Raw genomic sequence first — 23,820 nt, 5'->3', positions numbered from 1 at the left:
TACTAGTCCAGTAGTTTCCAAATTCAGGGTCATGCCCCTATGTGGGTTGCAGGAATTATGAGAATATTTACAAAAATAATTCAGTTTCCTCCAGTATCTAGGCTAGTGCTGCAGACCTAGAGTTTTCCACCCATACTGGAAAACTTCGGGTCCACATCCTGGCGAAACCAGTCTTCCTCTTCCTAGAGTATTGCTGTTGTTCAAGCAAGATGCAAAAGAAAGCAGAGCAATGTAGCATTTCTAATACCTACTACTCCAGCTTGTGTAACTCTAAAAAAACTGCCCAAAGTTACTTCAGATTCATGTCATTATTTCCTTTATCTCAGCAAACATTTTTAAGTGAAGGGAGTGAATATGAGAATATTTGGCTCCCTTAATATTGTTAATACAGTGGGAAAATTTGGATGATGGAAAAACAGTTACCTGCATAATTGGGCTTACAGGTAAAACAACCATCTGCAAACACACTGCAAGGGGCAGAGGTGTTATTAGAAACAAATAACTACAGTTTCCCAGTAAACGTGAACAGAAGGAGATGATATCTTCTTACCAACCTAAGACAAATATGATCTTCATCTGAGTTTCCTAACTAATGCTCCCAGAGGTGGATGAGATATCTGCTAAAATGTACCCTCCTGACAGGGAGCAGTTGATCTGTAGGAAGTGACTATCCAGGGCCAAACGAGAGCGCTCCGCTTACGTACCAGCAGTACGGTCTGGTGGGGAGCAGATAACACAACGATTGGGTAAAGGATCAACATCTGCCCGCAGGAATTCACAGATTCCTTCTGCACCAGGCCTGTTAGGAAGACACTCTTTTTTAAAAGCATATCCTGATAACAGCTTAATGTTAAACAGATCCCAAAGCTGCCTTTCACTCCCTGCTTTGCCTTAGTAAAGGCTCATTACTCAGCTTACTCAACAGAGCTGCACATTGTTGGTGCAGAGAAAAGAGAAAGAAATGGAAAAGAAATAGAGAAAGCAGGAGTGAGACAGATTTCTACGCCAGCTGGTTCTCTCATTCCCTAGAAATGAGAGGAAGCAGAAGCACTCCAGGAACAGCAACAACAACCACGACAACCACAACAGCAACAAAACCTCAAATCCTTCTTGCTTCTGCTGAGCACTTCAGTAACTCATCCTTGGTTCTAACAAATATATCTCCAAAATACTAAAATAAATCCGTCCAATAGGTACTCACCCACTTTTCTGTAGCAACACACTAGCTACTTATTTTCATGTGAAGATCCTAAATACCTTGGAAACCCCAGTGAAGCATCAGCTGCACCTCCCCACAAGGCAGACAAGCGTGATTACACTCGTTTCATGAATGCCTGAAACCGCGGGCATGTTTCCATGTGCTCCTGCTAAAAGGACTTCTGCCGAGTTCCTTGGAGGGGAAGCGACAAGCAGCTCTCAGTGCATCACAGGATTTGGTCTTGATGTCAGGATTTGCCCTTGAAATTCACGCAGATATATGAAGATCAAGCTGATACTACAGCCAGGAGCCTTCATTCCTCACTTCCTTCTCTAATTTGAAATTGTTCCCAGCAAATTATAAACCCCAGACAGTTTCCAGCCTGTTTGTCATTTTGAATCATTTCAATCATTTAAATAACTGCAGTTATTTCAGAAAAGGCAGAATGCTACAGGCTGAATTCAGAGTGTAGCTGATCGCTGTAACAAAAGAAAGGCTAGTGCTATTCAAACAGGCAAGAACCATCCTTGCCAGTACCACACCAACTCAAAGTGACACATTCAGGGCCTCATTTGCTATAAATAGATATAACAAAATATAGGAAGAGTATGTAAGGCCCGACATGTGCCCCAACACATTTCTAATGCCCCTTTTCAAAAAATTTTTGAAAAAGCAAATCTTTATGCCAAACAGTACCATATCAAAATGGAAAGGTAACGTTTTATTTTGAAAATGTTAAAGTGAATTTCTCCATTTAGGGAACAACAGAGAAAAATTTTTTTTTCGGAAGAACAGGTCAAGTTCAAGTCTATGTGTTGTTTAATTCCAGATCCTCAAAAACTCATTTTTTTCAGGCAGTCCAGTATTAACTTGGGAGTGGATGGATTATGGGCATCCGTTCAAACAACATCTAGTTTGTATTTTTCTGTGACAGCAATAACAACAACAAGAAAACCTCACAATTTCATTCACCTCACTTGCTCTCCTTTAAGAGTTTGTCCCACATCTCTGACTCCTTAGTAGCATGAAATAGTCCTGTGGCAACCTAGCTGCAATAATAACTCAGAGATAACCTGGTTTCCCGGTAGCTTAGCTGTGTTTGATAAAGACACGAGAGAGGGAGACTCGTTCACATGCCAATAGGTAGCAACATGTGTGCTGAGTTGCTGCATTCATCTCGTACTTCACCAGTTGTGTCCCCAGGTGTTTGCACACCCAGCTCTGAACGCAACTCTGGGACCTGAGTCTCAGCACACAGGTGCACATCTGGCACTGAGCATGCAGCTATAACGCTCTCCAGACTCAGTCATCTGCAGGTGCCGATCCAGCCAGCATCAGAACATAGACTTATCACTGTTCACAAGCATCAGGAGTAGACCATTATGTCCACCATGAGCTAAAGGCTATCCAAAACCCTTTTATCAGCTTAGAGGAGCCTGGAAGTCTGGTTCTGTCTCTGTTTCTGACACCTGACTGCCCCAGACCTGGTGTGATAAGCTGTACAAGAAGGCTTTTCAATAAGTTCAGCCATTGAAACCACAGCCACTCTCAGCCCAACCTACCTTTGGTGTGCCTTACCCTCAATCTCTGCTCTCTCCTCTCATCTCCGTCACTGCTGGTATGATTCACTGTATACGATGGCCAATGAAAAAAAATCCAGATAAAATATCTTTCACCTTCTGGAGATTGCTGTGGACTCTCTAAGCATCATGAGCTCCATCTTCATGGAAAACATATCCAGCCTGCTCCTTGATGTGGTTTGACAAAGGCTTCATTCCTACCACAATAACATTTCTTTTGGTACATGCTACACAGTTTAATGGCAATTAAAAAGAGGAGACTCACACCAAGGGCTGTGTGCAAACTCTGGATGTGTATGGCCCTTAAAACTAGTTGAATTCAGCAGAACAAAACCCTTAAGTGCAGCAGTAGCAGCCTGGCACTGCCTATTTCTTTTTAAAAGCAGAATTTATTACCTACTCATAGCTGGTGCCTGGATGGTATCAGCCATCTGGAATTTGAACTTCTTTCCAGGAACCTTATTTTATGAAATACATTTTCATTTGCTCTCCAGAGTCAGAGAGCAACCAAAACCAAGAATGAGGTGTATTTCTGGATCCCCTGAATGGCACTTCATATTTCTACTCACCTCTGTCTAATTTTGTTGCCAGGTGTTATTTAAATCAATTATCTTCTTCAGAACTAGCTGATTTGATGTTGCCTTTCTAAAGTTGTTTCCAGACTTGGAATTTTTCTCTCAAGTGACTTCTGCAGAGTCTTGATAAGTCTTTTCTGAGTGCTCAATAAGGACGTATTTGGCTTTTCTCTAAGAACAAAACCAAAGCCATCGTTTTTAATCTCTGAAAGGGACAGAGATACCAGCCACTTACCCCCTAAGTGATTGTTATTTTCAGTAAGAAAAGCAAGTAAAACTTGACATCAACTTTGGGACATGAAAAATCTCAAACATTTATTAATTTATTTAATACATTTCATATTAAATCAAATAGAAATTACCTAATTCAAGGACAACAGACCAGTGATAGTTAGATATTCAGATCCTGAACATCTCTTTCTTATTTCTTGCTTTGCCAATGGACTTTACAGGATAACCCAGGCATGGCCCAAGGAACTTGACTCTTATTTTCCAATATAAGGGAATATTCCAGCTTCCAAATGTGGTAACTGGAAGGGAAAGGAAAATTAATTAATCAGAGGGTTTTTGGAGATGATTAAAAAAAAAGAAAAGAAAAGAAAGAGTTGCCAACCTCCAAAGCTTTTAGATAGGCAGAAAAGCTCCAAAAGCAATACAGATTCAGTGTCTGAATTGGCACCATAAAATATGGTGGCTGCACTGGGAGCGTTAGTTGTACTATCCAGTTTTCAGACTTGGGTGGCTATTCCAGAAGATTGCAAAGGCTTCTGAAGCAACGTCTGAGCGTGCAAGGGTGCCTGGGCTGGGGAATAATATCCTCAAACAGGTGTGATCTGTGCATGCCACAGGCATCACGCACTGAACAATGGTAGCAAGTCTCATTTTCCAAAAGGATAAAGCAATGAAATTCATGGTCGAGTTGCCATATCTTCATAAATCTCGTGTCTGTGGTATGTCTGGTCTTTTTTTTACCACAGTCTTACACTTTGCTTCTGCTGTGAAAATTGTCTTGTATGTACTTTTACTAACTTCTTATCATGCATTTATGCAAAGGGAGGCAAATGACATTTACTTGTATTTTGCATAATCTCATCGGTATTCATAGCTATATAAATTTTGAAGCAACTCTCCTTCCCTTTCCCTTTTCCTTTCCCTTTTCTTTTTAAAGAACAAAGAAATAAGATTTTTTTTCAGATTTTGTTTAGCTCTCTGTTACAGCAACATAGATTGTGGCTTCACTAGAATTTTGACTTAATTCCCTGTGACTTCCATATTTTTCAGTATTTCATTTGTCCACCAGCATCCTTGGGGCCAACACTGGCCTTTTCACTTTCAGTCATTGAAAATAGAAAAAGTTACATAACTGGAAATTAGCTAACCCGTCTGGAGACACCGGGTGCCAGAGCCTCGCAGAAGGCCCACGAGAGCAGGGCTCTGCAGACAGGCAGCGAGGAGCCCGCCTTACCTTACAGCCATGCCACCAGACTGGTGCAGGTTTGGGGTTGCTGGCTGATGCATTTTAGGTGAAATTGGTTCTCTAGGAGCGCCTTCCTCCAGGGTGCTTTGCCTGTGCATCTCGCCTCATCTCATCTGTCCTTTTCCAAAGCCCAAACACACACATCACCTAGAGATGGTTTTGCCTCCCTCTGCATATACCTTCTGTTGTTTCTGAGGGATTATTTCTCACATAGTTGGTTTAGACCTCTGATTCACATTGGCCTATACAGCCATCACCCCTTAAGCTGTCTAGGTTGCCTAATTTGGGGGAAGGAGTGGATATGTGCATCTGCTGAGCTGCTGTGAACCTGAGCGGTCCTCCTGAGGGCTGCAATTCTTGCAAAATTCCCCCTAAATCTCTCCTGCCAGGTTCTGTGAATCCCACACATTTGAAACAAAACACTAGGGTGCCTCAGCTTTTGATCAAAACTTGTTGAGGTCAGTCATTCTGTGTGAACCAGATGAAACGATAAGCTTCATACTATTTCATTTTTTATTATTTTTTGACCTTTTAGGCTCAATGTACATGTGTTTTCTTGGAAGAAAAGATAATCATGGTCCACATTAAAGAACTGGATTTTAAAGATCTACATTGAATGCACTTTGATTACAGAAAGCACTGTGCTTCTGTAATAACTCTTCATCTCTTCTATTTTGCTTCATCCCCTTCCTTTGTTTTTTGTTGTTGTTGGGTTCTTTTTTGATAGTCTCATAGACACTTCATTGGAAAATATTGGATATGAGTGATACTGTCTAGACGGCAAAAATAAAGATTTGCCAAGACATCTCTTTTCCCAAGAACAGAATTTAGGAACCCATGTGGCTTCAGCTGTGCATGGAAAGGAGAACTAGAGAAAAATAACTGCCCAAGTCTTTTATAATTAAATAATAAAATCCAATGCAGTGTTTTTGTCCATTAGGAAAACAAAATGAGCATTTAAAGATGCACTGGTTAGGTTACGTGTGATGTGGTGAAGTGTAATTTATATCTTGCTATGATTTCATACTTGTGTTTGTAAATATATGCCCCTCAGTTGCTCAGTAGACAGTTCAAAACTCTGCACAAGCTTCGCTGTGTGTCAGCTGCCAGTGCACTTTGCATCTGTTTGGAGGGGAAGGTCTCCAGGGTGAGCAGAGAGCTCAAGCCCCATGCTTAGTTTGAACCTCATTCTGCAGCTGGCTCCTATGAGCTTGCACCACAGAGATTTCCATCCATTGCAGGATCTCTGGAAGAAAAGCTGTCCCCAAGTGGCTAATCACTGTCATGTCAAGTGTCAGTGAAAAGCCCGAGAGGGATTACATACAGCTAACTCGTTTCAACAATTCTATCAAGTATTGTTGTTGATATAAATGGACTGACACAGAGAATTTGGCCCCGCAGGTGGAGATGCTGCAGGCAGAAATGGGTGTAGCGAGGCTGCGCTTGCCGACAGACTTTGAGCCAGCACGCGCCAGCAACCTCAGCCCTGCTGCCTCCCTTCCTTTCTCCCCCTCACCTGCCTTCTCACTGGGGTCAGTCCGAGCGTTGGTGCAGCCTTGTGGGCTGGAAGGTCAAAGAAATGATCCAGAGAAAGGTAACCTGACAACAGCAAGAAATAGAGGTGAGTGTCAGCACAGAGGGATGCTCTAGCCCCTGTCACCGCACAGCCCCGCCAGCATGTCTAGGGCCACCGTGGATGAGCTGGCAGGGCAGGACCACACGGCCACAGGCAGCAGGGTTGTAGGACTGATGCTTGCAGCAGCAGTGGCAGCTAAATCCCTGGAAAATCATTGGAGACCTGAGCCCAGAGTGAGGAAGGAGGTCAAAGTCCCCAGCAAGGTGTGAGACAGGAGAGCACCAGCGAGATAGCACATAAAGATGAATTCAGAAAGCTTCATATGTTTTTTTTCTTTTTTCCATTTAAGCCTCCCAGGACTATCTGTGACTGTTTTGCTTACTGCTGTAAACAAATCCTTTCACTTGCATTTTACCTTAGCCTACCTGAATAGGAGCAATTTCACAGTAACTTGCAGACATTTCTCATCAAAAGGGTGTAGTGAGGTGTCGCAAACCAGTGTGCTGATGTTCTGGAATACCTGCACCCAAGCCCAAGCATTCCCCTGCCGGTGTTGTTTTCCAGAGTATCCAAAATGTATATCAATCTGTTGCCTCAAGGAACCTGCATGAGACACTACGAGATACGGTTTTGGAGGTCAGAAGAGGAAGAGATGGCGGTGTGCTATCTGGACCGTGAGAGTCCCAAAGAACTTGACATGTGAACAATTTCTTACACAGAGGCAAACTGCAGGAGCAGGGATTTCAACCTGTTAGCATCAACAATGAGAGCTGAGCTGAAAGCAGGAAGAATACACCAAATATTTATATTGAAAATGAAATTTGATCTGCCCACAGCCAGTTTTGTCCTTGCTTTTCCACTGACACAAGAGGGTCAATATTTGCTATTCTCTGGATCTTATGGGCTTGCCTCAAGTATGTGTTTGCATGAAGCTCAGCACCACCATGATTTCCTGATATTAAGTCGGAAGAGCACAAATTCACTCAGTTTATTATAAATGAGTAGGAAAATTTCCCCAAAACTACTAATTCTCATGGGCAATTGTTTTGAGGTAATTGTCTCACTTAAATTCTGCTTAAATATTACTTCCAAGGAAAAAAAATGCTATATTTTAGTACTAGATCAATCTGAGTTACCACTTGAGTTTCAGCTTCTGAAAATGATAGGAAAGATAACTACAAATAAAAGTCTGTCAGGTAGTGTTGGTGCTATAAGCCTGGATCAATGGAATAAATGTGGACTGCATCTGTCTTATTGAATCCTGCTATTATCATTATTATTTCACAGCTCATTTTTCATCCCCAGTGCCAGGCTCCCCATGCTCAGGAATTTGCTGAGTTCTTGGTAACCTGCCACACACGAACAAAGCTGGCATTTATCACCATTTGTCAGAGAGATGCCCTGGCCTCTGCGCTTGCAATCCCCGCTCTCAAACCCGAAGCTCAGGGCCTCACCTGCAAGTCGCGTGACTGCAAACCCGGGCTGCCCGGGGGCTTTGGGGCCAGTATTCCCCTTTTCTGCTCACTGCAGTAGTCCGGAGGACGTGCTTCATCCTGGGACGCGTGGCTCTGCACCCCATGTCAAGCCCGAAAGATGCGTCCTGTCCCGAAAGGTGCGAGGTACCCTGAGTGCTGGGGCTGGTGCACAGCAGGAGCCTCCCACAGTCGCGCTGCCCCAGCCAGAGCCGGCAGGTCTCCGAGGAACACGCTGCTCGGCCCCTCCGTCTCCTGCATCACCTGCCGTTTCCTCCCAGGTCCACCACAGATACTGCCACATTATGCATTTCCATCTCCCTGCAACTCGCTACCTTCATTCTTCCTCCTGTTCCCTTGTGCTTTGGTGCGTTATGTGTTCTTAAGACAACACTCCTCACAGAAAGGCCAGCAGTCTGTTTTCCTGTCATCCTGCTTCTTTTCCACCAGTATAGCTCCATTTCCTCGGTTGCACTTTTTCCGCTTGCTGTAGGAGGACTGTCAGGCTCATGATTCCCGCACCCTGCAGCAGCGATGGCGAACATTGGTGCCACTACCAGACTCACTACCCCACGAAGTTCGAGTTGGCACCAAAGACAAGGAACAGCAACACTTTACACAAAAATTTTGATACTATGCACCAGATAGGTACACTCATTGCATCTTATAGTGAGCAGTCCCCATAGCTCTCCACTTTTGTACAGCTTCATATAAAAAGGAAAACATTTAGTCCTCTCTGCCTCCTGGCTTGGCTGGCAAAGGTTTTGCAGTGTTAATGGATAACTGAGTAGTCCAACTTCTTGAAAGCTTCACCAGCAGCCTCATTAGTTCATTTTTCCATTTATGAAACATATGTTTTTAAAAGGTCATATTATCATAGGCTCTTGGTGTTAGCAGCGTATCTAATTCCAGAAAGGAGATATTTATTTTGGCTGTGGCTGCTGATCATAGAGTTTGCTCAATGTTTTTTTTTTTTTTTTTCTCTTAGTGCTGTTAATTCAAGCTAATGGCTTGTGTTTGCATTTCTGCTGTTTTTGCATACTTTGGAAGGGACTATATGTCTCTTAGAAAGTGCTGTGGCGATCTAAACTAGTCATTAAAGATATTATACATTCAGAATCAAATTATTCTTTCATTTTTCACCTTAAGAGCTTCTCTGACTACACCTGAAGACAAGGAAACTCTTCCCAGTAACTTGTAATATGTTGAGTTTCTTTTCTAGGCATTGGGAACATTCATAACTACCACATCCTATTTATTGCCCAGCTTCTCTGTTCATCTCTAATGAAGAGTGGGGTATGGGCAAAGACAATAATTATTCATACAGCCTCTTTTAAAGCAAAGACTAAGATTTAGTCGTTCTCACAAGATTCAAAACTGTCTCCAAAGAGTGACTATTCCTAGCTTTTCATTTTCATATTTTAAGTGAGGAAAGAGTAAAACAGATGGAGGAGAGAAGGACTCTAGTCCTTGTCCCTAGTTCTGCCCCTCTCTGAAGCATAATCACTGAGGGTACTAGAAGTAATTTTCAGTGAAAGTGCAGAGCCTAGCTCAAAAAACACACTCACAGACATCTTGGGCTTCTTTCTGTTGAAATTATCAGCAGAAAATTGCTGACACTCAAAAGTATAAGGAGACAACTAGTGAGATTTTCAAATATTCTCACAGGCCTATTTCCAAAGTCAGATTCTTTCAGAAAATTGCATAGGTAACTCTCTGCAGCACTCGGGCTTTTAAAAAGCTTTGGACTTAGGACTCCCAACTCAGTGTAAGATGTGTTGTGATTTTTCCGCTATTTGTCAGCCCTGTGACTGGGTCTCATTCAGAGGCCTCATGCACTGATGAAACAAGTAAGGGCTCCAGCCCCTTTCCTTTACGTGCAAAATACCCTTCTCTTTAAGTGACATGCCATTTATTCATCTTATTCTACTCTGTTTAGACTGTTGCAGCACACTGAAACCACATGTGGTATACAGCAGCATCCAAGGGTATGGTAAAAGTCTTAGGCTGCGTGTGGAAAGATTGCTATACGAACACATGCTGTGTTGTGTGGTTCATATTAGCACGGCAAGGCCTTGCATACAAAGTGTCAAGCCGCAGATCAGTCCAAGAGCTGAGGTCTTCAACCCCCTAAGCAAGTCGGCCTCAATATATATCCCCTTCTAGCTGGCAGAACCTTTGTCCTGAGAACTGATTTTTTTTTTTTTTTTTTTTTGGATGTTCAGTCCTTGTGGATTGCTGCATTTTTGGGTTCATCTTTTAATAATGAAGTATTTTTCTTATTAGTCCTTTATATTTCTGAAGTAGATACCAGAGAAACTGGAAGTGATGTTGCTCACTACTTGTACCCAGTAAGCAATACTTAACATGCCTGTAACTTCTGAAAAACCACTAACATTATTAGGGACATAAAGTCTTGGGAAACCTGCCCATGCTGTGTAAACTTAGATAAGCAGTGTAACGGTAGGTTAAATAGTTTCAGGTTTAAAGGAACTTTAAGAAAGAAGTCCATGTCCATTTTGACACATTTATGAAATGTTTGATTTAGGACCTTGCAAGTAACTTCAGATACACGCTGTACATCTCAGGACTGACTGCCCGTATCTCACATCCATCCCTACCTTTGCCTATTTTATAATCTGTGACTAGAAAAGTTGCAGTTCTGACAAACCAAATATGGAAAAGTACAAAGCTAAATTGGACTTAAGGAGTGGAATTTGAGAGCAATATAATATTTGCAATATAATATTTTCAAGTTTGACAGTTGTTTTATAACACCAAAGCTGGAAAACAGTATTCTCAGATCTGTGATGTTTAGATTTCTCCCTCTATAAAATGGGATTAATAATACTTACCTATCCCACAGACATGTTGAGACAATTTGTCTACCACATTTTGAAGTCTTCATATGAAAGATGCTTTACAAAGGCAGATCATTATTAAATTCACATCCTTTTGTAAAATTAGTTAAAAACAATGAGTTACATATTCAAGTGTATTATCTAGTCTTTTCTCTTTGGTGGTCTCCACTGCAAAACAAAGAACAACTGCCTGAGAAATTTTCTTTCAAACGACACTGAAAAAATGGGCAGATGAAACTGAGGGAACTCTTTGCCATCTCTTGGGTCTTTCCTTTCACATCAGGTACAAGCCTAGAAAACATTAAAATGGAGCACCATGAATCACAGAAATCTGCATGGCATTGTCCCGTTCGACGCTTACTGCAGGGAAGCATTTCCGTGCATTTTATGGTTTTCAGTCTTCTTTCTCCTTTGTGTGGGTAATGAGCTGTGTTGTTGCTAAGGATCTCCACTGGTGGCATATTCGTGTGTGCGGATTCATTAAGCGTGTTTGCTCTGAACATACGACTGTTTTGCTCCCCCTACCTAGAACACAAACAGATGCTGCTGTGCATCACAGCAGTGTGAATCGGGAGGGTCCTTCCTTTACAGGCACAATCAGAAAACAAACAAACAAACAAAAAAAGACACAATCTTGTTATGCAAGTTAAAAATATCTCCCCAAAACTTCTTTGTCACACAAGGCTGGATCTTAGAAACGGCATGGAGTACTGATAGGAGCAGTTCCGCAGAAGATAAGGATTTTTTTTTCTGTATTTCTGCTAGCAGAATTGAGGATTTTGGTGCTCTAAAAATATTTAGTATGTGCAGACTTCCCTTGACTTCCACCGTTTCCCTGCCTTGCCCTACCACCAGCGCAGATCCCCTCTGCTCCCACTTCACCCTTTTTCAAACCAGAGCTGCCTCTCCACCCCCACCTCTTCACGGGCATCTTTCCATCTCATTTTCCCTGGCCACACATGCATCTTCGATTAGACAGAATCTTTACTTGTATATAATTGCAGAAGATCTATCCTCAACAGGAATGCTAGAAAACCTAAAATTGATACATTTGAAAAACAAAACAATTTTTTTTTAATTTAATATTGAAAGTCCCTTACAGATAACCTCATGGTACCAATCCAAGAACATCCACCTAAGCAATTTGAAGTTACTATATATCTGACAGAGATTTTCCTCTTTAAGTGGAAAATTATACCACAACAATGAGTTAGGAGCACATAGTTTTGAATTTCCTGGCTGAACTGTTTTTAAGTTGTGTCATAAGTTTGGTACTTACATAAACAAAAAGAAAAAAAAGAATAAAAGCCTTTCAACCAGTTTCCTATAAGCCTTGTAGCATTTACCCTAAACTTCCAAAAAATTCCCTGGGTATATATGTAATTAGAAAGTTTTATGAGGTGTATTTAATTTACTTCAGAGACAAGAACAATTCCACTGGAGTCTTTCTGGTCTGACAACTGAATAAATACCTGCAGTTAGAATTTTTCTTTTTACTAGATGAGACATGTTATGAATTCAGTGGAAAAGGGCAGTCCCAGCCCTAGTCAATGTATTCATTTAATACTTAAGTGGTATGCTATTAATATTTTGAAATTATTGGATCTCAGATCTTTTTATGAAGAAGGGACAAATAATATCTCCCCATTAGAATCAAACCAAGGTATCAAGCTTTTCAAACAGTTTTCGACAAAATGCTAAAGAGTCAGTGACTGCAATATCAAGTTTTAAGTCATAGATGTGGTTTTAAGAATTTTACTGTCATTCCCTTCTTCGAGGAGATAGATATATATATTAGCAAAAAGCATACTATTTTACTATAAAAAACAGCTAAGCCGCTGTTTGCCTGAGCCCTACTATTTTTAACTTCGAATTTCAAAAGCAGTTTGTTGTCTTAGAATCTGATTGACATGTTACAATGAGAGATGCCCAAGCAATTATGAAAAATTTACTGCTTCGTGCTATATGACATTGCTTTGTTATTTCTAGCTGTTGAATTTGGACCGACTTGGTGGAGTGAACAGATTTTCCACCAGGTAATTGACTTCATGAGAACGCCTGGAATAGTTCTAGCTGGCTGTTGTGCTGAGAATGAGTCTCATTCCATTAATTAATCACTTTGGGGAGAATTTTTCTTACTGAATAAACTCATTATTTTTAAACATATGACATTTAGCTGTATAAATAAGCTCTAGAACTGTGATTTAAAATGCGTGCTTGCTGCAGGCATGGCATGCCATGGGTAGCACAGCCTCCTCTGCATTTTCAGGAGTGATTTCATCTTCTGATTACAAAGAAATGAGGGCAGGGAAATGAACTGACTTGTGATTTCACACATTTATTATTAGGAATTTTTTTACTTGCGTGACTGTTGCAGTTAAAGACACACAGGAGGAGACATAGACTGTGTACCCAAAGAGGACAAAACCATACCCAAGGAGGGCAAAATCTAGCCAAATACAAAATAAGACATAACAAGCGGGCTTTGCCAGCAGAGGGATGCTCCCTCCGGTTCAGCTGGACCAGTTCAGCAGTAGTCACTCAATGCTTACCTCACGTGTTCCAAAACCTGCTTTTCTCAGTATGAGGCAGGAACAGATGTTCTCTTGCAGATCTAATTTTACCATCTGAAGGCATCACTACCCACATTTCTAACGGGAGGTTAACATCTCCCAGCTAATTTTATCTCAAGTGGATTAAGGGGTTTTCTCAGCAGCAGAGCTGGGTGGAAGTTTGCCTCCAATGGACAAGCTGATTTAGCTAAACCATTTTTTGAAACAAAAATCACCCCACAAGTGAAATAAATACTGAGTGTCCAGGCACACTTTCAGGCAGCAAATTTTAAAAAAATGCCAAAGAAAATAGCTTTTCATACAATGAAGAATTAAATATGCAACTCATTCCTTATCTGACCAAGGGAATGGGATTGGTCCCGGTAATCATTGCCACAAAGTGTTGTGGCAGCAAAAAGTTTACCTGAATTCAGAAAGAGATGAAATATCATTGATAGAGGGCAGGTCCACCAGTTGCTGGACCATGATGGTCCAGATGCTGAGGATAAAGCCTTTGACTGCTGAAAGGACGTATATTGATACACCTTTTTTAAGTATTCACTAGTAGCCACAATTACCTGTAGCTTATTACCATGATGCAGCAGGGTTGTTTTTATCTTGCCAGAGCTGCTCTGCATTAGTTACTTAGAAGTAATAGTAAGTGAATAATGGCTTGGGACTCATTCTGGACCACTTGGTTTTGTCTTTTTTTTTCTCTCTCTCTTCTCTTTTTTTAGCCTTCCTACAGAGGAAAAACTTCATCCGGAAACAGTCCCCAGCACCTATCCAGACCAAGTTCAGCTCAAGGCATTTGGCTCCAAAAAACAGTCCCTGCCACTTGTATCGAAAAGGAATTTTATCAGCTGTAGAAGTATGAGAAGCAATGCACTCTCCGTACTTTCGGTGGCCTGATGTGCATGCCCACGCTGGGCAGGATGTGTGATGTACATACATAGCAACATATCCAAACAGCTCATGGACTAATCGACAGTCAAAGTCCTTGACCCACTGACTGCAACTAGGCATGAAGCCATCATTAAAAAAAAACCCGGTTTTTGCTTCTTCAGGTGTCAGCGTGGTGCTCCAGAATGTACAATTAGAGCAAGCATTAACAAGATTAATTTTTTCTAGGGGATCTATCTTAAAGCAGCATTTTTCTAGTAACACCACTTTGATATGTCACTTGCATTTAGCTACATACAAGGTATTAAACTGGGCCCGAGCCAACAACAACAGTCTAACCTTCCCGCCTGGCAACCCTAGCAGTCTGCTCCATCAGTTCCCACAAGCCAACACATATAGGAACGACACATATAGGAAGAGAGCTGCAGCTGTGACTTTGGCGGCACTTCACTCAGAAGGTATGTGTTCATGATTCCAAAACAGCAAGTGCTTTATTGATGTTATTAAAGCATTAACTAATAAAAAAAAAAAAACACAGAAAAGCTCCAAAATTCATTTAAACTTTGTTCAGTCACTTGGGAAGCTCTAGTCTGTGTGATGACTACAAAGGCAATGCACCTAACAGACTTGCCAAGTAATTTGAATGTGTCTGTACAAGACAAAAATTCAAACCTTTCGTACTCGAGCCATCAATCAAAGTGAAGTTAAAATTACAGTTTAACAAGCAGGTATACGTGTTTTAGTTAGCAAATGAAGCAAGCAGGGCACATTATTTTTAGTTGCAGTGGTGAGGAAAAGAGAGTGAAAAATAGAAGAAGGAAGGAAGGAAAAATTAAATCTGTTAGTCTGGCTCAGTCTTCTGAAGTTTCAGCTAACATTGGCAGCATTTGTTTAGGCTATTTCTCTTAATGGCATTCATGGAGTTGAGTTTTTTTTTTTTTTTTTTTAATGAGCTAGAAAAGAGCAACTGAACTCCCCCAGAACTTGAAAATTGATTGTGAACTACTTCATATGGAAAGCCCACAGAGCCAAGATGATCGTAAAAATACTGTTTTCTCAAGTAGATGCTCACTCAAATCCAATGCATATCGACACACATTTTCTCACTGACTCCCAAATGGCTTTCAGCTGAACCCACAGACAGCTTCCAAATTACTTATGACAAAATCTGGATCAACAATGACTTGATTCTCTCTCTCTTAAATTATGAAAATAGTTTTCCCAAACATAGTTGTCATTCATCTTCCCTAATAACATATAATAACATGCCCGCTACAGGTCTGCTAATCTGACTCCGTAGTCTAGGTTGTCCGATTTAGAGTCAGCCAAGTTTCCATTCTCTGTGTTGTATCAGCAAAACAGCTTCCCGTAACAGTGGATGATGGAAGAAGACATCTCATTTATCTTACAGGTACAAAAAACTCATTGTTGAACATATTAATGAAAGTCACAAATATGTTATTGCATACCAAGTCAGGTTTTTGGAGTCTGGAACAATTTATGCATCTGTAAGACAGCTCAGTCTCAGAGCAAAATATCTTTGCATTCACTTACAAAAGCCTGAATTCCAACAGTTACTGTTGCTGTTATATGTCTCTCCTAAAGGCTGACTTTGGCAAAAGTTTCATCCATACAGCCTTAACTCTCCACTCTGTGCCTCAACGTGACCGTATGTACAGGTTGGTGTTCTAATTTGTGGTACATCTATAGGAGCTACCTACTTCTGCTTAATAGTTTGACATACAGCCTGTTGCCCAGACAGTGTCTGCTAACTCTGACATGTCCCTTCCCTGCTTTTACAAATATGTTAGCTTTTTGCATGTGGCTTGACAAACATTGCATCTCAATGCACGTGCGGACCACAGCCATCAGGGTGGTGAGAGGTCCTCAGGTGAGCTTTCAGTGGGGAAGGCTTGAGAGAGCTCAGCCCCTCTCTCCACCCCTTCTTCCAGAGGATAGGTCTCTCCAAGCCCAGCTTGGGCTCAGTAGCTTGGAACAGAAGGGGAAGAAGGCAAATGTGGTCAGGAAGGGCTTAGAGATATCATTACTCAGCCCCCATGGAAAGGAAAGGCAAGGAAAGGGGAAGGTGAAGGGAGACAGGGCAAGGATCCAGTTGCGTCTCAGATACAGTGTAAATTGATACATTAAGACCTTATTCCCTCATCAGTATTTTCTGGACTTTCCTAGACAGGCAGGCATAAGAGTGGCACTCAGAAGAGGCACTCAAACACTTGCAGAGTCAAGATAGTGTTAGGAACAAAAAAGTTCCTCCTGCAATTCCTCTTCACAATGTAGAAAACCATGACTGTGGATGCCAGAACTCTGCCGTGACCTCATCTTTTGGCACATTTTGCTCCAAAATCCTGATCTGCTGTCCTGCATAAGGCACGTCCGTCCATGGAAGCACTGAATGTAGATCACAGAAGATAGACACTTTTGGTAGAATTTGATTCGAGAGTGTCCTGGTAAACTGTTTATCATAACAGAAATATTGCAAGAGCAGAAAGATCTGGCAAAATCATGCTTGCAAAGGGCAATGGCAAACACTGGGACACTGGGGAAACGTAAGCTGTTTTTCATAGTAAAACATTTGCTTTTTGCCAGTGTGTATCAGAGAAGGAAGGAAAAAAACTAAGACAGTTTTCTTACATGGACACTGCTCCATCCATTTTCAGAATAATCGATCAAATAAAATTCAAAGCAAACACTAGCCCATTCCATGCTACTAGAATTTCCTGAATATTATTCTCTCTGGTTTGCTGAATATAAGGTAGAGGAGGTTCTCTTTTCCTTTATTTATTTCTTTTCCTAAAAGGAATAGTTTCCCAAAGGGATTATTTTGTCATAAATTACAGCTAGTAATTCACTGAAGAGGGGAAAGAAACCAGCCAGTAGTGAAGAATCAACTTTCTGGCCCCACAAAGGAATTGAAAAAAGCAGCCTTTTTGTATTAGCATTTAGCCCATCCTGCGATGTGACTCATTAGTGCCTTCATGCCTGGTCGGGATGTTTTGGTCAATCCTTCAGTTTTAAGAACAGCCTGATCTGTTTTCCTTCTTCTTTCAGAGCACACTCGGTAACTCCTTATTGCCTCTAGCACTCTCACGTGCGTGCTGAAAGTGTCATGAAACATTTCAGGTTCAAGACTGCGTTTTGGGGAAGGGGGAAGGTCACTGAGGTCAGTACCTTTGATGAGCTACTTTTCTGCACCTTCTGATTCAAAATTTTAATTGAAGCAGAAGTCTGAATTCCTGAGTGGCCCCGGTCCCATAAGTGTGACCAGATTCACTGTGGCACAAGCATCCTGCCAGTGAGGGTCTAGGGCAAGCGTGGGCTGTGACCCTAAAGTGACAGAAAAAGGCCCGAGGTTGGGTTTACAGACACAGGGGCGGGCTGAAGCTCTGGTCTGACAAGACAATTTCACTGAAGCGCACTGTGTGCCGAAGATCCTAGGGACAGACTAAAGTAACTGTGTTTACCGGCTTCAGAAGACTTTGGACCCCTTTCCGTTCGATAGGGTAGTGGTTAGAGACTTCAGCCAAAGCTGGCAGCTCTCCTAGAAAAAGAAAACTCACCTGATGGGCGTAGTATAAACAGGTCCTCTCCCTCGGCAAAGGAGCATAGGTGAAATAGAAAGGTTTGAGAGTAAAGTCACAGGCAGGGATTGCTGGGGAGTGTGAAAAGTGAAACCTGAGAACTAAGTAAACTACCTGAAATAAAGTTAAAGACCTTCATTTTGTGGTTCCCTCCCCCCCCCCCACCAATCTATCCAAGCATCATGTTTGAAAGCATTCTTTATTTTGCTGAAACCTTGGGAGTTCATGGCCAGAATAATAGCTTGGACAGTGATCCTCAAAGCTGAATGAACCACCTTTCCCTATTGCCTTTCTCTGTACAGAAACAAAATGAGCATAAGCAGGAACAGGAAAAGGAAAGGGACAAAGAAATGTAGATTTTTGATAGCTTGGAGAGAAGCAAGAAATGTGATGATCAGTGAAAAGAAAGATTTGATGCAGAAGAAAAGAGGAGGTAGAGCAAGGACAGGTTGTTGGACGGGACAAGAGTATCCCAAGGCTCACAGAATACGCTGGCCACCGGCCTGGCAGAGCATGGCCGAGCGCCGGGGGACTGGCGTTCGACCCCACGTTTAGGAGCTGGTGCGGCTGCAAAGCACAGCACAGAGGCTGGCTTGGGACTTCCTAGCTGAACCGAGTCCTCATGGCTGCAGGGAAATCCTGCAGCTAAGCTGTTGCAACAGCAACATTTAAGATTAATTGTTGTGTGCATCTGCTCTACCACATTCATCAGCCTGGAAAATTGAGAGAGATGAAGAAAACAAGCAATGTCATGCTATGCCCCACTGAGTCTTCCCAGTTAACACGGGGTGTCACCAACGCCAGCTGCAATGAACACGGAAAGAAAACCAGGGAGGTTGCTGTTTCTGCTGCAACCAGTCTCACTTGTGCCCCCCAAAAAATTACTCCCGATACAACAAGAGCAGCAATGCTTTACATATTTTTACAGTAATGTGCTTTTTTTCTGTCTCATCAGAGCAAGACACAAAGCTGAATTCACAGCTGGAAAAAGACCAGCTGATACCCCAGCTCTTTTTACTTTTACCATTGAGAGATCTCACAGCACTGCAAATAAAGAGTAACTCAGCGGAAATTGGTTCACTTCTGCTGGTACATGCTGATATAGCAATTGGAAATTGATCTTTCCCTCAGGAAGAAAAACTATCACAAAAGAGGATTTTTTTTTTGGCCTCTCTGCCCTATCTAGACTCTACTGTTGAATGCTTATATGCACTCCAGAAAAATTGGTAACTGTTGTAATCAATTTCTTTCATATTATAGACACCAGTACTCAGCACTTCCTATTCTTGGGCCCTGTTTTCAGTTTATTCCTTTTTCCAAACTTTAATCATTTATTCTGAATCTAACTCAAAGGCTGTAAGTCCAGCCAGTTTTGGGTTTTTTTTTTTTTTTTGGGAATGTTTCCGGTAAAATAGACGTTTCCAAAGTAGAAGGTGTTGTTCTTGGTTTTTACCCCATAAGATATCTCTATTAACAACTCTGAACTGCACAGTCTGCATCAAGGACCTGATACTTGCCAATGTGGTGGCCTTCGTATCTGAAAAGTACATTTTTCTATTCCTATAAAAATCTCCCCTCCATATGAGCCTTTTAGGGTTGAGGGGTGGGTGGGAAAGAAGCTACGAAACCAAGTCCCCTCCCTTAATAGTTCACACATTCTCAGGACAAATTCATCTTCCAAAACTTCTCGCATGCTCAGCATCCTTCCACTCTTTTTGGTATTCTGGTGAAAAACACAGAAGATCCTGAGCAGTCCTTGGCCAATAAAACAGATAGGTAGATAGACAGATAGAAAGAAAGAAGGAAGGAAGGAAAGAAAGAATCAGAATTTTCTTTTCAGGACTCCTTGGGCAGAACTGCTTGGGAATTAGCTACCTGGGTGGTGACAGTGGGCAGAAGGAGAGGTGAGGGTGACCTTTCTCTCCTGGCAAAAGTCCAAGCGCAGAATATCACACACTGGCCAAAGACTAGCTTTGTTTTTACTTCCAGATAAAAAATAAAAAGGAGTCCTTGAAAAGTGCTCAAGGCAAAGACAACACAAATGACTTCTCAACATCAGGGTAACAGTAACTTCTTGATGTTTTACACACACACACACACAGTAGAAATGCACAAGATGTACATTGGCTTTCACAAGGACACGTAAAATCAGTATCATAATTAAAATATGAAGTGATTAACAGTGCTGAACTGTCACCAGTTCCACAATGGATTTCCAGGAACATAAGAATTAAACAGACCAGGGCTGAGCTGAAAACAGCGATCAGCAGTGAGAAGAAAGGCCATAGGCTAGAGGGTGATATTTCTGTGTGTGTGAACTGGACTTGGAAAGAGTATCAGGAAGAAAACAAAAGAAATAATAATCAATTGTAGTCTTTCAGACTTTTCAAGCATGGTGCAAACATTAACTAATAGGATTAACTTGAAGGCAAATTCCAAATGATGACAGTATAGATTTAAAAAAAAAAAAAGACAAAAAAAAAAAAACACTGTTGAGAAATATTGAACCAACAACAGAAGAAAGGCATTTGTTCTGGAGAAAGATACTGTTCCACAAGGGTAAACCATTTCTTGTGCGTGTCTTCTAATAGACACTTCCAGAAATCTGGTTAGAAGCGTAGCACCAAGGCGGGAGGTTAGAGTGGTGACAGATCAGGCTCCTTTGCCAGTCAGTGGAACAAGCAGATTTTGCATTTTGCTTTTCAAGCAAGCCAAGGTTACTGGACAAGAAGGTGTCAGGACCTTAGAGCTGCCGTACTAGTACAGACCAATGACCTACTTGGTCTGGTATCCTGGGAATGTCTATCCTGCATTTATAACTCTGCATTTAGGTAATTTGACATCATTAATCCTGGATTAACCTTTCTTTCCCCCCTCCCCCCCCCCCCCCCCCCGCCTCCAGCTGCGGAAGGAAAGCTCTGACCTGGAGGTGCTGATGGAGTGGCAAGCAGTGCTGCTCTGGGCTCCCCACCAGCTGCAGGCTCCTGTTCAGAGACAGTATTTCTTCCCGCAGTAAATCTCTGCTTCTCCTCCCTTTTCGCCGACCTACCAGTTTCCTATCTGTTAGATTAACAGTACTTCAGTGGAGTGTGAACAATCAGTTTGCACATCACGTTGTCAAGAGTCATGTGCAGGCCAGAAGAAGGGAAGAACAGTACCGATGGGCTGATCATGCCAGCACCAACAAACAAGGTAGTGCACATTTGTGTGTAAAAATGCAACATATTTGGAGCTGAATTTCTCCTCTGGTTTACTGACTTCTGTGGTTTCACAGGTAGAATCCACAGAGGTGTCCACAAGAAGTGCTTTGATTCCCTGCCCATTTTGCGATGGCTGTAGAAGAAGGCAGGGTGATGAGTAACACTCTGGTAGGACTCTAGATTTATAAGAAGCATAGGAAGAATAACAGAGAGAACCGTGTAATAACTGATTTGTCAGCCTGACAGCTGTCCAGGAACACAGAATGGAAGGAGGCTTTATTTCAGGCTGACCTAAACTTATTTTAATTTTTTTCCTGCCAAAATGAAAAAAATTAAAAATTCTGAAAAATGTGAGAAATTCAGGCAAGAATAGAAGCCTGGAGCCTGAATTCCAGACTGTAACTACTAAACGAGCTGCCGCACTGTCAGGTTTTAGGCTTCTAGCCTAACGGTTACAGAAAGAATTTATATAGAAAGTCATCATTAATACAAGTCATATTTTGACCATTTGATCAGCAGTTAAATTTTGACTTTTTAAGAACTGACAACTAATTCATGCTCTGTCCCAACAAATTCTGTGTTATTAAAAACATTCTCGGCCAATAGTATCAATAGCGTCAGTAGAATGGTTTTTCTTGTGCCAAGATTTATATTAAAAAGAAATCCATTCATAACTAGGAACAAGAAACATATGTAGGTCATCTAGACATATACAGTTGTTTGGGGGAGGATTGTTTTGTTTCAGGTTTTTTTGTGATGTTTTCAATTATGAATCCATGGGAGATCACTACAAATAACAAAATCACCATAATGAAATATTTAACTTTTTGAGGTCATGATTATTGTATGAGCTAGCTAAGATGCTGCCACATTCAATCTCTGTAAAGAACCAAACGGTAACTAGTCATTGCATTGCTCATCAGCCTGCTTCCTTCTTTTCTGAAGCTAGATACTGGTAGAGACAAGAGAGAATGAGTTGGCTCATATAATCATGTGTATAAAAGAACTCAACATTAAAACTAGAGAAGGTTTTGTTTTATTATTTGTGGTGACATCTTCTTCTACTGGACTTTTGACTTGAAGATCAAAACCGTATTAAAACATCAGTAAATGAAGTCTCAGAACACTCCTGTCACAGAGATTTAAAAAATCCTTCTTTCGAAATGGGTAAACTTGAAAAAAAAAAGACAAGCTCTACGTTCAACAGTTTTCAACTTCTGTGGCCCATGGCCCACTTGCAGGGCTCCAACAAAAGATACTTCTTTGTGTGATTTTGGATGGTCTGAATCATCAGCTCTGCTGTCTTAGAAATGACGACAAAGCGTGCAGCTTGGAGCTGGAAAATGAAAGCCCCTATCACCGTGTTGAAAGCCCTCATCTTACCAGAGTTGTGCTTGCTTCTCCCAAGCCCTGCTAAGGGCTGAGCCCTGGCTGAGGGATTGCTCATATCCTGCATCTTCCTTCCAATCCCTATTTCTTCACCCACCAACATCCACCTGCCTTGTCCTTCACGATGCTGCAGTTCTGCTATGGTGAGGATTAAAACCAGTCTCTGTGCAGGAAGGGGCACCCAGACAGCGGCCACAGTAACTCAGGTGGCACAGAGTGCCAGGCTCAGGCCATGTGTCTGAGGCTCCCTCATGCCAGTGGGATACCTATGAGCTGAGGAGATGCATGTAGCTGTCCAGGCTCATCTAGAAGAATTAGACTATCATACTGCAGATGTTCAAGAAAGAGAGAAGGAAAGTTCACATTTCTGGTTGGTACTATAAATCTAAAATGGAGCAAGCTGCATCTTAAGGAATTAAGCGCTTTTAGGGAAGTGAGATATTGAAAAAAAGCTGCATTTATGCTGACAAATGTTTCTAATTACTTTCTGAGCTTCCTAATAATACATATTTCCTATACTTATTCTAAGATGCGACCCGCCTTTTAGAGGATGTTGTGTACCACAGGTGCAGTGCATGGTTTGCATGCGCGAGTTTGTATTCATGCATGTACACATGGACATGTATACACACTTACACATGTATCCACATAGCCCACACATTTGTTCACAGAAATTAATGATGATGAGACAAGAGCGACCTGCCAACAATGAGCAAAACACAGGAGTGATGGGTTTGGACCTGCACCAGCTGCACATGGACAACAGTCTGGTGGCATTGCCCTGCCTAGCAGTTTGCAAGGTGACAGCATTAGTCTGAAGATGGACTAACGACCAGTTCTGGTCGTATGCACCAGGGTGGCTCTTTCTCTGCCAGGAGGCCTCTTTATTCTGCTAACAAAAGCTGGTTTTGCTGCTCTCTCTTGTGTCAGGCTTGCAGGGCAGCTGCGAGCCCGGGCACAGCTCTCAGAGCCCCGGCCTCATTTCTGCCTCTCTGCTTACCTCGGTCATCATGCAGCAGACTCCTCTTGAGGGAACGCACAGGCAGAGAAGAAAGTGGAGCAATATGGCCAGGTGTACTAGGGGCACCAAGTGCCCTGGTTGCCTCCGGTGATTAGCAATTACTTCCCATGTGTTTCATTATCCTACTTCCATGCCCTCCAGATGCTTCGCTCTGCCCCTTTCTTCCTCTGCAATAAGGATGGAGAACTGCTTTAGGATAGGAGAGCTCTGCCCCTGTGGTCCCAGTGACATGTGAGGAAACAAGAGACAGAAAATAGCAAAAAATATCCAGAAATCTGTTAAATACTGAACGAAGTATAAACAACAAATGGCGGAAATTTTACAAAGAGCAGTGCACCTGGACAGACTTGCTTGCTTTGTTGATATTAGTGTCAAGCATACTCTGGAAAAGAAGTGTATAGGTTTCAAGAGTATTGCAAG

General features: G+C 41.9%; 1 long non-coding RNA gene across 2 annotated transcripts; it reads right to left on the bottom strand.

Moving 5' to 3' along the window:
* Positions 1-3,642: 3,642 nt before the first annotated feature.
* Positions 3,643-23,556, bottom strand: LOC134139190 (uncharacterized). Of its 2 annotated transcripts, XR_009958087.1 has the most exons (3): positions 23,380-23,556; positions 6,347-6,429; positions 3,643-3,883 (listed from the first exon to the last, which is right to left on the bottom strand). It is a non-coding gene; the product is annotated as an uncharacterized LOC134139190 (long non-coding RNA). The 2 variants fall into 2 exon arrangements; XR_009958086.1 differs by lacking the exon at positions 23,380-23,556 and having other exon boundaries at positions 6,347-7,532.
* Positions 23,557-23,820: the final 264 nt, after the last annotated feature.

The sequence above is a fragment of the Rhea pennata genome, chromosome 3 (genome assembly GCF_028389875.1).
Source record: "Rhea pennata isolate bPtePen1 chromosome 3, bPtePen1.pri, whole genome shotgun sequence".
NCBI lineage: Eukaryota > Metazoa > Chordata > Aves > Rheiformes > Rheidae > Rhea > Rhea pennata.
Note: the sequence above shows the minus strand (reverse complement) of the source record. Positions and strands in the feature narration are given on the sequence as shown.